Source organism: Acinonyx jubatus, chromosome E2, assembly GCF_027475565.1.
Source record: "Acinonyx jubatus isolate Ajub_Pintada_27869175 chromosome E2, VMU_Ajub_asm_v1.0, whole genome shotgun sequence".
In the NCBI taxonomy this organism is placed as follows: Eukaryota; Metazoa; Chordata; class Mammalia; order Carnivora; family Felidae; genus Acinonyx; species Acinonyx jubatus.
Genome location: NC_069396.1, coordinates 40,477,643 through 40,489,592, shown reverse-complemented (window position 1 = coordinate 40,489,592; position 11,950 = coordinate 40,477,643).

The window sequence follows — 11,950 nt, the reverse complement described above, 5'->3', positions numbered from 1 at the left end:
ATCTATTTATTTATTTTTTCTTTTGCTGCTCATGCCTTTGGTGTCTTATCTGAGAATTCAAGGTCATGAAGTTCAAGATCATGAAGATTTCCCCTGTGTTTTCTTCTAAGATTTTTATGGTTTTGCTCTTATTTTTAGGTTGCTGGTCCATTTTTGAGTTAATATTTGCATATGGTGTGAAACAGGTTTTTCCTTTAATTCTTGAAACGTAGTGTTCTTTAATTCTTTGAACATATTTATTATAATAGCTGCTTTGAAGTCTTTGCTAAATCCAAATTCAACATCTGGGCCAACTCATCATTAGTTATAATGATTCTTATTTACTCTGAGTATAGTTCATGCTTTCCTATTTTTTGACATGTCTTGTGATCTTTTGATTGAGCACTGGACATTGTAAAAATTTATTGTAGCAACTCTGGATTGGGGTTTTTATCCTGAAGGTTTTTTTCTTTAATAACTTGTCTGAACTTAATTGGTAGAATCTGTCTTCTAAGCATGTGTAGCCAGATGTACCTGCTTAGTTTTTAAATTTTTTTAATGTTTATTCATTTTTTGAGAGAAAGAGAGAGAGAGAGAGAGAAGAGAGGCAGAGACAGAGGGAGACACCGAGTCTGAAGCAGGGTCCAAGCTCTGAGCTGTCAGCACAGAGCCGTATGTGGGGCTCGAACTCATGAACCACAAGATCGTGACCTGAGCCGAAGTCAGATGCTTAACTGACTGAGTCACCCAGGTGCCCCGTTTTTTAAATTCTTATTTTTGTTTTTTAGCTTGGCTTCCCAAGAGTAGCCACTGTATCTGTGTCGATTCGTAGTCAGCCAATGATTAGGAAGATGACCTCACATGTCTTGGGCTCTTCTCTACACCACACTCTGCTGAGTGATTTGTACTTAGGTCGGGGAGTGTATTTCATGTCTAGGCAGTTTTCAACTTTGTCTTAAGGTTTAGTTTTCATTTCTTCTGCGTTCTCTTGAGTCTTACCTGCACATGCCAGTGGTTCTTCAGGCAGCCACAGATGTGTGGGTAGCTTATTTGGCTCTTCCAGTACCTTCCTCATTAAATTTTTGGCCATTTCACCCGTCATCTCAAGTGGGGCTGCAACCTTATATGAACAAATCTGTGTTTATTCCCCCATTAATTTCCTTCTGAGTTTGCACTTAAAAATTGTTTTAATGTTTATGTATTTATTTTGAGAGAGAGAGAGAGAGAGAGAGAGGAAGAGAGAGAGAGAGAGAGAGAGAGGACAAGTATAAGCAGCAGAGGGGAAGAGAGAGAGAGAGGGAGAGAGAGAATCCCAAACAGGATCCACACTGTCAGTGCAGAGCCGGATGCGGGGCTCGAACTCACAAACCATGAGATCATGACCTGAGCTGAAATCAAGAGTCAGACACTCAGGTCCCGCCTGAGTTTGCACTTTTACTGACAATACACCAGGTACAGGTTTGCCTTCCACTCCAAAACAGGTCAGCCCCCTTGGTCAGAAGGGATGATGGATGATGGTTTTCACAGCCAGCTTTGTCCTGAGAAAATTATAGTGCTGACTGATGTGGGAAGGTGGACGGGGGGAAGCCCCAAGGAAGAAAGCCACAGACTTGCACTGCCTCAAAGTTCTGGCAGGTTTTCATGGAGACCCACTTCCAATTAGTCGTTTATCTTTGGTCAATTCCTAGAATCCTTAACAGTTTGTATTTGGTGACTTTGTCCAGTTTTGTATTTGTTTTATGGGGGCAAGAGATTGCTGGTATCTCTTTTCTATCGCGGCTGAAGTCCTGCTACCACAATTGTTTTAAAAAAAAATTTTTTTTTAACGTTTATTTATTATTGAGAGACAGAGAGACACAGAGCGTGAGGGGTAGAGAGAGGGGGAGACACAGAATCCGAAACAGGCTCCAGGCTCTGAGCTGTTGGCACAGAGCCCGACGCGGGGCTCGAACTCACGAACAGTGAGATCATAACCTGAGCTGAAGTCAGTCGCCCAACCAACTGAGCCACCCAGGCGCCCCAACACAACTGTTACTTGTAAGTTTGACTTGTTCATTTTCACATGGTCAGATATATCAATGTTTTTTCTAGTGTCATACTTAGGATTTATTTATCCTGAGATTACGTTGTTAATTAACAGAAATTTTATTCTACAATATCATGGCTTAATTTACCATTCAAATGTTTAGTCCTTCAAATGTATTTCTTTCTTCATAAAGAAATAGGGCTCTAGCTGATTTTCCTCTTTGTTGTTAGTTAGCTGTCCCATCCAATTTTTAAAATAATCTCTTTTTTTTTCTGCTGATTTGAAAAACAACTGTCTGAATATTTGAGTGATATGTCTGCTTACTTGACTTTCCATTCCATTCCATTCATTCATTTCTGTTTAGAGTCTTTGCTGAAAGTGCCCCAGTTTTAACTATTACACCTTTAGAATAGATTCTAACATAAAGCGTGATGAGATCCTCCTTCCTGCCTCCTACATTTCTGGTTGTACAACGGATTCGCATTTTTCACACTACAGAATTAACATGCATTCATTCATGCACCCGCCCCAATGTGCATTCCTTCATGCACTCGTCCCAACGTGCATTCCTTCATGCACTCGTCCATTCTTTCATCACACAGCTGTGTTTCGAGCTCGCGTTGCACGGGGCACCTGCCATGGTGCCAGGCAGCGCAGCGACCAGGGATGTGACGGTGAGCCACAGCAACATGGTTTCTGCCTGGCCGGGACTTGCCTTCTAGCATGGAGGCAGGGAACAAAAGTAAACACACACATTAAGAACATAACTGAAAATCACAACACTGGCTGTGCAACAAACATCCGAGGTGGGGAGGTGGAGGATGGCCGAGGGAGCCTGTGCTCACTGTTATGTCTGCAGGTCTGGCAGCAGCCACGCAGGAGCTAAACGTCGGGTTTTGTTTCCGGACACTTGTCCGTTTGTCCCGGCGCCGTTCATTCTAAAATGTCCCACTTTCCCACGTGGGTGGGGGCGAATAGTCCGAGCGACGAGAAGGGCAGGTGCGCGCACACGCTGCCGTGGAAGAGAACCCGAGGAGCTGCAGGAAAACCTGCGTGGCCGGTAGCTGGCATGTGGGAGGGCTTGCGAAGGGGCAGGAGGTAAGCAGGCGACAGGTCTTGCCGGGCCTTGTAGACCAGAGAGGGAAGATGGGAGTGCGTTCTTAGTGCAGCGGGAAGCCCTTTAAGGTTGTCTGCGGGGCAGTGATGCGCTGTGTTTTTGGAAGCCCTCTTCTGCGGCGGGCCGTGGGGGGGAGGAAGGGCTGCAGGAGTAGGGTTGGGGAGGGGGGAGCACCGGCGAGCAAGTGTGGTCGCCAAGGGCCAGTGAAGGCGGTCCAAACAGAAGGGGAGGCAGGGTGGCGGCCGGGGCGCCGGCTAGCAGGTCCCGCTGCTGAGCCAGACGTGGGGCAGATGGAAAGGCAGGTGAAAAGCCTGGGGACAGTTCTGTCCCCCTGCAGCTTCTGGGAATGGGCCTTTAGATAGAAACTGGAAAAGGACAGAGGAAAAACTTCTGCTCAGGCGGGCTGCCTTTTTTGCAGGCAGCTTCCACCCTGAGGTTGGGGTATAAGCTGCGTCTCGGGGGCTGACTGACGCGGGGATGTGGCACACTTCATTGACGATCCGCCCGTGTGGACGGTGAGGGAGCGACTCTGAGCCTCTCAGTAGGCCTCAGGCACCAGGACCGGGAAGGGCCAAGAACGTAAGCGAAAAGCCGATCGGTGTGCGAGGAAGATGTAAACAACTGACAGAATGTTATGGGCTGCACAGAAATGTCAGGGTATTCAAGTGGGTGTCTGGGAAAACAGAAAGTTGCAATCTGAAACGATGAATAAGCCACTGACAGTTGTCACAGAATGTGTGAGAGCATGTGTGAGCAGCGAGGAGGCCGAGCTGAACTCTGGGCGGCACGCAGCGGCGCGCATGGCACCCAGCCAGGCCCCCCGCGGCCCGGGATGGAGCTGAGATGCTTGCCCACGGTGCCCCCGTTGGGAGGCCGCCACCTTTCCGGCCCCGTGTCAAGGTTTGCTTCCCCGCTGGAGTGGGAATGCCATCGGGGCAGTGTGCCAGGTGGCCCCGAGATTCCTGCCCCGTAGGGGGTGTGTGTGTGTGCCCTGTGACCCTTCCCCGTGAATGTAGGGGGTGTGTGTGTGTGTGTGACCCCTCCCCGTGAACGTAGATGTCACTGTGACGTGCTGTATGGAAAAGGTGAAGGGGTTTTGCAGATATAACTCTGGTCCCACGTGACTTGGTTGTGAGTTAATCACAACAAGATTATCCTGGGTGGGCCTGACCTAATCAGGTGAACCCTCTAGAAGAGGGTCTAGAAGTCAGGGACTTGAAGCAGCAGAGAGAGGCTCTCCTGTCAGTCTTGAAGAAGCAGGCTGCTGTGTTGTGGAGGAGGGCCACAGGGCAGGGAATGTGTGGTGGCTTCTAGGTGCTGAGGGCCTCAGCCCTACAAACACAAGGAGCTGGGTTTCTGCCGATACCCAGTGAGCTGGGAAGGGAACCCTGGGCCTCAGTTGAGATCACAGCCTGGCCATCACCCCACTCCTTCTACCTATCTGTCAGGCCTGACATGCTCCCACCTGGCCTTTGGTCCTGGCCTCGTTTTCTCACTCCGCTCTGGCCATCCTGGCCTTTCTCTGTGTCCCCCCCGATATGCCAGGTTCCTCGCTGCTTGGCTGTTCCCTCGGCCCGGGTGCTTCCCTCCGGCTCTTCTCTGAGGTGGCTCCTTGCACCTCCTCTCCCCGGAGAGGCTTATTTCGACTTGTGTCAGAAGATAGTCCTGCCCACGTGCGCACTCCCCGCGGGTCACTCATTATTACAGTGACTGTTTGGTCTCCTGCACGACAGTTACCACTGGCTGAAGTGATCTGGCTGACTCACGATGTACTCACTTGTTGGCTGTGTCGGCTGCTCGAATGTGAGCTGCGAGCTTGCCCGGCCCGCCTCGGTGCTCCCGCAACTTAGCGCCATATCCTCGGTACAGGTGCTCAGATAGCTGTGCGGAGACAGGTTGTCTTGCTTTGTGTCTTCCTGTCCCTGCATCTAAACAGCTTGGCTTGTCCTCGATGACCTCAAAGGGAGACCTCTTCTGTGGACGCATTTTCTTTTTTTTAAAGTTTATTTATTTATTTTGAGAGAGGGGCGCCTGTGTGCCTCAGTGGATTAAGCATCTGACTTCGTCTCAGGTCCTGATCTCAATGGTTACTGAGTTTGAGCCCCATGTCAGGCTCTGTGCTGACAGCTGGGAGCCTGGAGACTGCTTTGGATTCTGTGTCTCGCCGTCTCTCCCTGCCCCCCCCTTCCCATGCATACTCTGTCTCTTTCTGTCTCTCAAAAATAAATCAACATTGAAAAAAATTATTTTGAGAGAGAGAGAGAGAGAGAGAGAGCATACAGGGAAGAGGCAGAGAGAGAGGGGCAGAGAGAGAATTCCAGGAGGCTCCCTGCTGTTAGCGTGGAGCTCGATGTGGGGCTTGATCCCATGAACCGTGAGATCGTGACCTGAGCAGAAATCAAGAGTTAGATGCTTAACCAACTGAGCCACCCAGATACCCTGGATGCATTTTCAAAAGTGGACTGTGGCCATCATTGTAGAGAAGAAGAAGGAAGGAAGTCTGGTAAGGGGGTGATGGCACATTTAGCAGCAGGGTAGAAGGTGGTGGAGCTGAATATTCCCCAGGGCACTGGGTACCAGCCCCTGTGCCCTTGACCTGCAGAGCTCACAGCTCTCATTTCGGGGTGGGGGTGGGGGTGTCTGGGGCAACCGTCTCAAATCCCTGAAGGTTGCCACCTTTATAGGCAATGATCTCATTTTCTCAGAGAGCTAAACATGTTTGCCGGCAGTATTTAATGCTGTATTGTTATAGGACAACCAATGGTTTGGATAGGTACTTGGATTTTATTACACAAGAATTTAATTTCACAAAAAGAAAGGTTCTCTTGCTTCCCTCCAGGGTCTGGTGATAGAAGCCCGTGAAATGGGACAATTGATAAAATGTTTCAAAATCCTCCTGGTTGAAAACACCATGGACTGCACCTGTTGCTAATCACGTGGGTCACTCACTGGGCCAAGAGTCCTCAACTGACGGCTGTACCTTGTTTTATTTTATGCCAATGTCCTTGGGTGGTCCCAGGGAGGTCAACATTTTACATGGAGTTAAATACACAAGTGGTGCTGCGTATTTTTTTTTTTTTTCGGTGACCAGATACATTCCAGTGGGAAACGGGAATAACTTTGGATATCTCAAGGAGGAAGAGATTTCATACGGGGGATGTGATGCTTTGCCGGCCCGGAAGGGCTGGAAGAAAGGCGGTCCGGGAAACGGCTCTGGCTGTTGGAGAGTTGAGACTGCTCGGTACCACCGGCCGTGACCGCAGGTGCCTCCGGCGCATAGCCGGGTGCTTTGCGAGCTGCTGTGAAAGTTCTTACCTGCACAGTCCACACGCCTGCCCAGTGCTACCAGACGAGCAGTGATAAGGCTTCTGCCTTCTAAATAACTGGGCGAGTTTTTCTCATCCGCAGCATCCAGGAGGTTCCAGAAAATGTAGTTTCTGGGTTTCTAGCCTCCGTGATCCACAGGAGAGCATGGAAGAGGGGGGATAATGGTGCTGTGTTGCCAGCGGACGTCATGGGGTCCTGAAAGCCACAGAACTCTGTAAAGACCCAGTGTGTGCTTTGTCACAGAGAATGCAGTCAACGCCAATCATCTTTAGGCTCACAGATTAGGAAGTACCCGTTCATTTCTCTGGTCTCATAACCAGATGCCAGGGAAACCAGCATCAACCCCCTTGAAACATTGAGGAGCTCAGGAGGGCGCGTGATTCCTTGTAAGTGTTCCATCAGATCCCCCGGCTTCATTTCTTACCCAATTTCCTTGGCCCCACAGAGCCTTCCCTGTCACAACAGGAGAAAAGGTGGCAGTCACAGGAATGGAGGGGGGGGGAGCTGAGAAGCGTCCAAATGGAGACGGTAGGCGCAGTGGACAGTGGCCATGTGCGCTTATATGGCACCCGGGGGGAATCCAGAGAAAGGGATCCTCGAGTGAATCTTGGACAACCCTGTGAAGTTTCAGAGGCGTGATCTATAGCTGTGTATGCGTGTGCGCACCTGCCTGTATGTGTGTGTGTGTGTGTGTGTTTGTGCACACATGCGTGCACATTTTAAGTAACATGCACAGTGCAATAAGGGGAGATTTTCATTGGGTGGCCACGCCCCATCCTCCAGCCAACAAAGACTGTTCCTACATATCAGTCTCTTCCGCTTGTTCGGCTCCTGATTTAGGGTCTGCCTGCTTTCTGAGAACCCGTGAGGTCATGCTCCGTGGGTGTCCAGGAGGAGTTCAGTGTCCCAGCCAAGTCCACACAGCTCAGCACCGGCTTCTGCCAAGCACATGGCCCTGACCTAACAAAGCCCTCAGGGAGGGCTTGAAGTACTTCAAACTCGAGTTCAGGTTGGCTCAAATATGCAAGCTGGCTTTCTCCTTGCCCAGACACATGAGCCTGAGTTTCTGCTTCAGGTCAGAGGCTGGGGCCAAGTGAGGCGCAGGGAAGGTCTGTGTGCTCCCCAGACCGCAGGGAACTCCACGGGGAAAGGCTGAAGCGGGGAGCAAAGGGAACCCCGAGGGCCTTCCCTTGGAGTCCAGAAGGGGCTTCTGCAATCTCCTCCATTGAGCCACCTTCTTCTCCAGAGCAAGGTTGCAGTCACTGAGCACAGGGTTTTGTGCAGGCAGAGGAGACAACATTCGAGTCTGAGGGTCAAAGCCATGCCCCGGTTTTGGACTCCTTGCATGTGAATTTGACTTCAGGATGGAATAGGTGGTCAGACAGACTGACCAACCCACCATGCCTCTATCACCTTGGTACACAGCCCACCCCGGGGAAAAGGGGGTCATGAGGGCAGAGGTATGGAACCCACCGCATTTGTGAACTGTATCACCTCGTGACTTCCTTTTTAAAAAAAAGTCATGCGAAGTTTGCATTCTTTGCATATATGTCGGTATTCGCTTTAGTGTGAAAGAGAATGTGTGAGCCTGATTACATCACGCAAAGTGATTTCGAGGAAGGTTATGTCCCTTTCACTCTGTGGCTTTGTCCCGTGCCTCTCTCGCAGCTCTATGCATACCCCCCACCCAGTGGGACAAGTCCTGTGGTTTGAGAGCCTCTACTGAGGGGGACCCCTCCCTCCCTCCTTCCAGCAAGGTTCGCAGGAAAGGCTCTGGATGTGATTTTTTCAGGGGAGGGGTTGTGTTAGTTGGGGTTCTCCAGGGAAACAGGCCCAGCAGGCGACAGCTGACCCGGGAGGAGGTCATGCTCTCATACAAAGGCCGTCAGGCGGGAGACTTCTCTCTTCTGCTTGGGGAAGGCCGGCCTCTTCATTCTAGCCAGGCCTTCAGTGGATTGGATGAGCACCCCCCCCCCCCCATATTAGGGTATGTAATCTGCTTTACTCCATTTCTTGATTTTAAATGCTAATCTTGCCCCTAAACACTGTCCCAAACCCACCCAGAATAATGTTTGACCAAATATCCGGGCACTGTGTTTGACAAAATAGTCAGGTTTGGCAAAGATTAACCATCACAGTGGTGTGGAGGGCAGGAACTAGGGATGTCAAGAGTTTCCTGTGGATGACCATTGGGTTTTACTGGACACTAGAGTCTCAGCCTCTCGTCTCTTATGGGGTCGATGGTGAGGTCCCGTTAGGTGAGCTACATTCCAAAGCGGCCACCTGACCTGGTGAGTGACAGTGTGGGTGTGTAAAGATGAAAAGAAAGGACTTCCTGGTTTCTTCTCTGTCCAGGTGGATCAGGCCTGGCCTGTCCCCAGGTCTGAGCGGGGTTCACAGTCCGGAGCCTGAAGCCGACTGCTCTGCTGGGTCTGAAGACTGTTGTCTCTCACGTCCCACAGCAAGTCACGCCCGCCCCTGACCCTGACCGAGTCCTGAGCCCCATCTTCTCCCACGCCCCTTAGCCCCGGCTGACTCTAGGGGGGCTTACCAACCCCTCACCCCCATCTGTACCGTTGGCCTGCACTGGGCCCACAGCAGCTCCGGGAATCAAGACGTCGTGGTCCCATCCGGGCCTGGTCCCCGCAGGGCAAGAACCAGGTTTGGGGACCCAGCCTGGCAGGTGGACTCAAGTAGGCAAGTTACCTGAGCAACGGAGCAGTGAACATGACCTAATCAAATGGGTTCTTTCTTTCCTTCTTCCCGGCAAGAAGAAAAGATGTTTCTTTCAACGTGAACTGGGATGGTTTCGGCCTCACACTTCATGTAGCAGCTGGTTGGGAAATAAAACATCTTCCATTTCGATAAATAAACAACAACAGTCAGAAAATTAATAACCAGAAAAATACACTCATTTTATTCTATTGTTTCCGGAACAAAACGAGACTCAGGCAGGCTCGATACGAGCCAGGCCTGTGTGGGGGAGTGTGGACAGGCCCTGCTAGGGTGAGCTGGGGGGTCCCCGGGGCAGGTGGGGCAGAGGAGACACTGATGGGGATGGGGAGGGGCCCCTACTCATCAGCTGCCCCTTGAGGGCTCTGGGCCAGCCGGCCAGTGGAAGGGGATGGGGGGGGAGAGTACCAGTCTGCGAAATGGGCTGGGCCAGCCCTCCCGGCCCGCAGAGCCAGCCTTCCAGATCACTGTGACCCAATCCTCCCCCTAAGACTGTTTTCCCCTGAAACGTGGCCCCTGGGAGGTCAGTCTTGCTCCTGAGGTTCTCAGCCCCTGCACGTCCAGCCAATTTCCCCACCCCCCATTTCTGGCACTGTTTTCCAGGATCGTCTTTCCCCGGGGCACATCATGATGTTCACGGGTGCTTTCTACGTACCGGGCTCTGTGAGCAACAGCTGACATGTACTGGCTCACTGAAATCTCACAGGCGGGTGCTGGTGTTATTATCCTCATTTTATAGGTGAGGACAGGGAGGCCCAGAGGGTACCCAGGGGAGCCGAGCTCCAAACCTGAGTATCAGGCTCTGGCCAGAGGCTGCCAGCTACTGGGTCAGGGACAGAGGCCTCAAACAAAGTTAAACAATAATAACAATAATAATAATAAATTAAACATGAGGGGATCTCAAAATGGGATTAAACACACGGTGTATTTGATATGATTGCCTTTAAAAATAGGGGCACTTTTAAGGCACAAAACCTTAATCCCAGTCGCAGGCTAGTGATTAGATTTATGGGAGTAATGTTGCTTTGTGGGGCACTCACTCCCAGGGATGTGGTTCAGGGGTGCCCTGTTAGCCGAGGCTTGATGAGTGCCTTTGCCTTCCGGGGTTGTCTATGAGCTACAGTCTGAGTGACTGTACCACCTCCTGGAAAGAAACTCCCTGTCCTGCCCCAACCCTGCTCGTCCTTAGCTGCAGACACGCAGGAACTCTGTCCATGCCCCAGACCCTCCACTGCCCTTCCCTGCCCCCACTCCTTGCCTACATGGACCTCTCTCCCACCCACTGCCCCTTCCTTTATCCCCCAAAGTGACTGTCAGCGTCTCATGGCATCTTACCCGCTCCCCAGTCCTGCTGGAATCCTAGCCCCTTCCCTGACTCTGACCCAGGGTGGCACTCCCAGGTGATGTTTTTCTCCAGTGACCAGGCCTGTGACCTGGAGGCGATCACATCAGCGGGGCCGTCATCTCCCGGAGGGCAGGGGCAAGCACGTGCCTGCCCGTGTTCCCTACAGCGCTCAGTGAAGGGCCCTGCACACGCGGGTGCTGAGCAGCTGGTGGCTTGGGTGCCCGGCTGGGTGAGGGCCCTGGGGCCAGCCCAGCGGGGACTTGTCGTCATTCTGCAAAAGTTCTCAGAACTGAGACCCTGTGCCCGGCCCCAGGTGAGGGCTCTGGGGAAAGGGAAATAGATAAGGTGTTGGCCCCATCTTTGGAGTGGGGGTAAGATACATACACCCATACCTGGGACAGAAGGGTTCTTTAATGTTTGTGAGGAGGAGAGACTCGAGCCACAGGTGTTCAGAGCGAGGCGGTCCCAGCCGGGCCAGGAGGGGAAGGCTTGAGAAGGCCTCAGGTAGGACCATGGAGGACGGGGCCCTGGGTCTCCCTGGCCCGGGGTGGTCAGCAGGCAGTGCTTGCAAAGGTAAGGCAGCATCGGCCGCTCCTTTGGGGCAAAGGCAGGAGGGGACTCGTACACTTGCTCTTGCCATAGCAGGTGGGGTGACTTTCCTGTTCGAGGGAGGAATCGATAGTCCTCAGCTGAGTTCAGGAAGACTGTGGGGGAAGCGGCGTGAGGGAGGGGTAGAAGCAAAACTTCAGAGATCTGAGTGTTAAATACCCACTGCTTTAGCTATAAGAATCTGGAGGCAAGAGGGATGTCTGGGGTGAAGGGCAAGCTCAGGGACCACGAGCAGTAGGTTGAACCCTGCAAAGGTTTATTATTTGTGTCCTGCACGTGAGGCAATCAAGTCCCACAGAGGCAGAGACCCACCATTGGGAAGGATCTTACAGCCAGTGGGCAGAGATGGCAGGCTTCAACTGTGGTCTGGGTGACCCCCAACTTGGTTCTCTTGACCACGGAACCACCTAATGCAGCTCACCTGCCCGTTTGCAACAGGCCAGCCCACTCCCCACCCCGAGATCTCAGTGTTTGCTTACTGTTTTTCTTTATTGGGGGGCTCCCTAGAAAGGGTAAGAGCAAACCGTCAATATGTTGGCCTATGGTGTTCATTGCCTGTAATGGTGGCTCTCAAAGTGTGACCCCACAGCCTTGGCAGTGGAAGCGCCTGGGACCTTCAGGAGATGAGCATTCGTGGGCTTCACGAATGCTGAATGAGAAACGCTGGGGCTGGGGGTTTAATAAGCCCTTCGGGTGAGAATTTGGGAATCAACAGCCCGTGAGAATTCAAGCATAGCCCTCCGTCCTCCCTGCATCGCCCTCTCTCGTGGGCCCAGTGGCCCTGAGGATGGGCAGGGGATGGGCGAGGGGGGAG